General features: G+C 42.4%; 1 protein-coding gene across 1 annotated transcript in view; it reads left to right on the top strand.

The window, feature by feature from the left end:
• The first annotated feature begins 2,476 nt into the window (after positions 1 to 2,476).
• The window catches only part of LOC126299163 (solute carrier family 28 member 3-like), a 407,308-nt gene continuing 403,693 nt past the window's right edge, over positions 2,477 to 6,091 (top strand). Inside the window, exon 1 of the mRNA XM_049990926.1 lies at positions 2,477 to 2,537. The gene's annotated coding sequence lies outside the window, so the exon portion shown is untranslated. The remainder of the gene's footprint in view (positions 2,538 to 6,091) is intronic.

The raw sequence follows: 6,091 nt of genomic DNA, 5'->3' as shown, positions 1-6,091 counted from the left end.
TTTCTTTCGATACATATCTCTGTTCAGAATTTCATCCTCTTTAATATTCAACGCTTTCAGATCGTTTCTCATTTCTTAGAGTCACTTGCACCAGAGAGTTATTTTCGGTTGATCTGTTCAAAATTTCTCTTCCACATATCGTTTTTATTTATTCGAATCAGATGTGCGTAAAACGTCATCATATGTTATCTCATCGCTACATTTAGCTGTTCAGTTTTCTTGTACATATTTTCATTACTTGTTTCTGTATTCACCATTGTGTTTTATTGGTCTCAGTATTTCATTATTATTATTATTTAAATCATAAACGTCTGTGACACGTTAAAAGTGAGCGAGGGGACAGGAACAAATTTTATCAGACCCTCCTCCCAACCCCGCTTCCCCCTCAACCTTGAATGGAATCCTGGATCGGCATCTGCTTGCAACATTCTTAAGAACCCCAGGATAAAAATCACTGTGTCAGACCAGTGTCCTCGTAATTGCTATTAAAGGTTGGTTTTGACGTTTCCATTAATAGAACCTTCAAATGAAGCTATAATAATTATAATAGTAACAACAATAATAATACAGACAATAAGAACGAGGGACCTCCTGCACATTCGGTAAGGTTACAGTATTTGTCTGGAATACCTAGCCGAATACGGAGAATCCTACGGAAGAATGGTTTGACGACTATGTTTGTCAGTCAGCGCCAGATAAAAACATTTATTCCGACCTACAACAGATGTGCCAGGGCGCCTCCACACTACATGAAGTGACGCGCGGCTGTGACTAAGTATGTATCTGCGAAAATGGATGGACAGCATAAAAACACATTGAATACCACGAACAAAATCAGCTGTAGCGGAGCACCAACAATAATGTGGTCAGGATATGTACCGGTTGATCTAAAAGTCAGTGTAAATTATAAAACTTAATTAACCACGGAATAATGTAGATAGAGAGGTAAAAATTGACAAACATGCTTGGAATGACATGGGGTTTTATTAGAACAAAAAAAAAAGTTCACAAAATGTGCGACAGATGCGCATAGTTTGGTGATGATCGTGTGCTCAGCCTCCACTTTCGTCATGCTTGGCCTCACAGGACCCCAGACCTCAGTCCGTGCGATTTTTGGCTTTGGGGTTACCTGAAGTCGCACATATATCGCGGTCGACCGACATCTCTAGGGATGCTGAAAGACAACATCCGACACCAATGCCTCACCATAACTCTGGACATGCTTTACAGTGCTGTTCACAACATTATTCCTCGACTACAGTTCTTGGTGAGGAATGGTGGTGGACATTTGAGCATTTCCTGTAAAGAACATCATCTTTGCTTTGTCTTACCTTGTTATGCTAATTATTGCTATTCTGATCAGATGAATCGCCATCTGTCGGACATTTTGTGAACTTTTGTATTTGTTTGGTTCTAATAAAACCCCATGTCATTCCAAGCACGTGTGTCAATTTGTACCTCTCTATTTACATTATTCCCTGATTTATTCAGTTTTCAAATTTATACTGACTTTTTGATCACCCGGTATTTTAAGAACGTAAATAAATCTAAATCACGAAGTATGAGCACAATTTCAACAGAGATGGCCGCTACGGCTTCTGTCTTCGTGGCTACTTGGTGTCACGCAAGTAAACACCCACCTAGGGCGAGCTAGGAACACAAACAGATACCAGCAAACAACCAATGCGTCACGAAAACAATAATACTTTCATGAAACTTCCTGGTAGAATAAAACTGTGGGCCGGACCGAGACTCGAGCTCGGGACCTTTGCCTTTCGCGGGCAAGTGCTCTACCATCTTCTTCTATTTTTTATTTTGATCGTTAAAGTTCCTTGTATTTGGTCGTAGCGGACGTCACATGACATCCATCGAAGTTCGTTGTCGATCTCGCCACTCAGCTTTTAGCCAGCTCTCTGACCGAACACGCTGAGCTACCAAGCCGACATTATCTGAGCTTCCCAAGCACGACTCACAACCCGCCGTCACAGCTTCAATTCTGCCAGTTGGAACTCGGTCCGCCTCGTAGTTTTAATCTGCCAGGAGGTTTCATATCAGCGTACATTTCGCTGCAGAGTGAAAATCTCATTGTGAATCATACTTTCGATTCTCCCTTTCTTTCAGTACCTGCTTTCAGTATATACCCAATGACAACGAACCAGCAACAGCAGCCGAAAGGCTTTTCACCTAATAATTCCGAGAAAGCGCGGGAAAATAGCCTTTTGAAGTGAACGCGAAAATGTCCAGCCTTAAAGGGCATCAGACAAATCCTGAAGAAGATCCCAGGAGAGGGGTCGAAACATCGACCAGTAAAGAAGTTTGAAAAGGAACGTGACGTGGCCTGACGACCTAGAAGATTTTGTCATGAGTGCCAGAGTAATGGCCTGGCCGTAACTTTCAGTGCGGCGCTGCGCCTTGTAGCTTCGCTCCCGCCACTGGAACAGCGAACAGCGTCTCGCAAGCGCAGCGCAGTAAGAGCGGCTGCAGGTGGGAGGTGGAGGTCAGTGCGAGCGCGACAGCGTCACGCGCGCCGCCTGCAGGTACGTAAGCTGGCTTTCATTCTGCCGCAGTCAGTTAGCGGCTGGCTGCCTGTTGCTCTGCTAGCTGCATGCGCTCTGCCTCCCGCTCCTGTGACCCAATCGTAGAAGGGTATTGTTGTTCTGGAGGGGGGCAGCGACTCCAGCGCCAGCTGCCTTCTCTGCTTGCTGCAGACAAGTCACTGTCGTCGAGTGGTATTTTCGTTTGCTGTGGGAAGCGCCAGTGAAGTTTTGTTTATTACCCGTTTTCTCTATACAGCAAATCAAGTATTACATGCAATATACAATGCTGTAGTCAGATTGTGTGCTGTTATCCTCTACTATTGATAAGACAGAAACATCATCAGAACAACAGATAAGAGTTGTAGTGGGTGTACTAGTAGTATTAATAGCAGAGTCTTTTTATCCGTGTAGCACATAAGGCCGTGCTATGGAAACCGCACCTGTTTTTTTCGAGTGACAATAAATGGTTAATAATTTTGAACCGAAAATAGAAATAATGTTTAGGATTTTGTGCATACACATGCGGAGCATTGGAAACACATTGACATCAAATTGTGTTCGTTTTCCAGTGTTTAAAGAACACCTTGGCCGTATTTTTTTTAAAAAGACTTCATATTCGCAATTTCGACGAAAGGCCATTGTCAGGTTCTGAAAACACAGCAGAAGTAACACTATGAAATGATTAATGTTGACTACTGCTTTGATTACAGTACCTGCAAGCTATAACTTAAGGTCGAAATTGTAGTAACGGATATTATAAATAAATGGTACAGTCTGTAGCGAATATGAAGTCGTTTAAAAAATTCTACGAGATTGTGTTCCCTCAACAAATACAGTTTTGTCGTAATTCTACTTTGTTAACCTACAATTTATGTATTACAAATTAGCACAAAAGTTTTATTTGCATATTACGATCTTGCGTCACAACGTTATCAACAGCAACTGTTTGCTCTCATTGTCAACAGAGCTCGCCCAAAAATAATCTGAAGAATGGAAGTAGGAAAGTTCTAAGTGCCATTTTTTTTTTTTTTTTTTTGACGAATGGTGTTTTCAGTGCTACTTTGTTGCATGTCCCTAGACTTGATCCAGGTGCCAAATCATAAAGTATTTCAAACATGCTTTAGTAGATAGCACATGGTCTTTGTGCCAAGCTGAACTTTTACCTGGAGTTCTAAAATTTAAAAGGTATGAGAAATGGTATATGTTTACTACAGTTCTAGTTAAAAACATAATGCCGTATTTCTGTGCCTCGTATTATCACAGATAAAGCGTAGTGTCTCAGTATTAATGGCACTTAGAACAAAAACTTTGTGTTTGTTATTTTGTCGGAAACTAACATTTTTCTAGCCGTGGTATGTACAAAATACAAACTTATTCTTGCAAAGAAGAAAAAAGCATCCAACCACTGTTAATAGTGCTATTTATTTGCACAAATAACGCTGTTACCAGTTTTGAACCGACAGGTCCATCTTCAGGCGGTTGTTCAAGTTTATATAACATTTGTTCTTGTTTTCATTAGTTATTGGAAAAAACAGCCAACAACTAACGTTAACAACATAAATAACATTTGTAACAGCGGCTGTTTTCTATTTTCTACTTTGCAAGAATCAACTTGTAAGAAGATTCTTATTGGCATTTAGAAGCAGTCAGTTTCCTGATACTACACTGAGAACGTTCATAATCAAGTATTTGTTTTCTAATTTGTCCCATTTTTTTGCGTTGATGCTGTGAGCAGCATAATTCTCTTGGTACCAAAATACCTTCTCAATTTTTCGAATACAAAATCAGTTATGTGCACACATGTACATTGTTTTTTCTTTCTACTGACAAATGTCAGATTTGGCTCTTGGCATGTTTTCCATTTCCATTCTTCATTTATCAGTATACTGTCACACCAAACGACGTAGGCCGCTAAGCGAGGCAGTCAGACTATTAGAATTCGTTTCAATTAAGGTTATTTATAATCTAGTGCACTAAGTGATGCTTTTTCTGTCCTGTTTTACTTTCCTTTACAAATTTTGAGTTCAATCAGTGAACGTTTATGGCAGGTTTGTCTGTCTCGTTTCATCGCAGTTCTGTCAAGTTTACTTTCATACTTACAGTCACTCAAACATGCCCGTGTGCTCATTCTCTCTCGCCGCATGTCGCAGCGGTACGTTTCCTGCTTGCATGACTAAGCACAACGGAGATCAGACTGTCGCAAATGGTGGTTCCCGAGGTATTACAGTGTAGCACACTCCTGTTGAGTGACACGAAATTTTGCTCTGTGCAGAGTTCTAAACTTCATACGTCTACGTTTATTTTTTGAAGCTAGATGTAAGACAATCTGTACAAGTCCACTTTAAAACGGTTCACCGGTGATAAAATCTATGTTTAAAACGTGGTAGACTGTCTGCCTGACTCTCCTCTTTTTTTAAAAAACAAGAACCAAAACCCTTTGGTCACTTAGTCAATTTCAGTGAAGACACGGTCTAAGTAGACAGTGGTCTAAAACTCTTATTTATATTTTATGGTCCAGGCTCTCATTTCGTGTGTGTAAAAGGCAAACTGCTTTGTCGCAGTGGTAACACTAGTCTCCGTCAGGTCAGTGAAGTTAAGCGCTGTCGGGCTTGGGTAGCACTTGGATGAGTGTTCGTTCAGGTCTGCCGAGCGCCGTTGGCAAGCGGGATTCACTCGGCCCTTGTGAGGTGTGAGGCCTATTGAGGAGCTATATGGCTGGGAAGTAGCAACTCCGATCACGAAAAATTACAACGGCCGGGAGAGCAGTGTGCCGACCAGAATGCCCTCGTCTGAGTTTGAAACGGCGGTCGATCGGTACCGTCCTGTCTTCCGTGGCCAGTCCGGATGGAGTGTGGAAGTTTAGTACATGAACATCCATATGGAAGTAAAGTACACTAATGGCCATTAAAATTGCTACACCACGAAGATGAAATGCTACAGACGCGAAATTTAACCAACAGGAAGAGGATGCTGTGATATGCAAATGATTAGCTTTTCAGAGCATTCACACAAGATTGGCGCCGGTGGTGACACCTACAACGTGCTGACATGAGGAAAGTTTCCAAACGATTTCTCTTACACAAACAGCAGTTGACCGGCGTTGCCTGGTGAAACGTTGTTGTGATGCCTCGCGTAAGGCGGGGAAATGCGTACCATCACGCTTCCGACTTTGATAAAGATCGGATTGTAGCCTATCGCTACTGCGGTTTATCGTATCGCGACATTGCTGCTCGCGTAGGTTCAAATGCCTCTGAGCACTATGGGACTTAACTTCTGAGGTCATCAGTCCCCTAGAACTTAGAACTACTTAAACCTAACTAACCTAAGGACACCACACACATCCATGCCCGAGGCAGGATTCGAACCTGCGACAGCAGCGGTCTCGCGGTTCCAGACTGTAGCGCCTAGAACCGCACGGCCACTGCGGCCGGCTGCTCGCGTTGGTCGAGATCCAATGACTGTTAGCAGAATATGGAATCGGTGGGTTCAGGAGGGTAATACGGAACGCCGTGCTGGATCCCAATGGCCTCGTATCACTAGCAGTCGACATGACA

This window comes from Schistocerca gregaria, chromosome X (assembly GCF_023897955.1).
Source record: "Schistocerca gregaria isolate iqSchGreg1 chromosome X, iqSchGreg1.2, whole genome shotgun sequence".
NCBI lineage: Eukaryota > Metazoa > Arthropoda > Insecta > Orthoptera > Acrididae > Schistocerca > Schistocerca gregaria.
The sequence above is the reverse complement of the archived record's forward strand: the minus strand, read 5'-3'. Positions and strand labels throughout refer to the sequence as shown.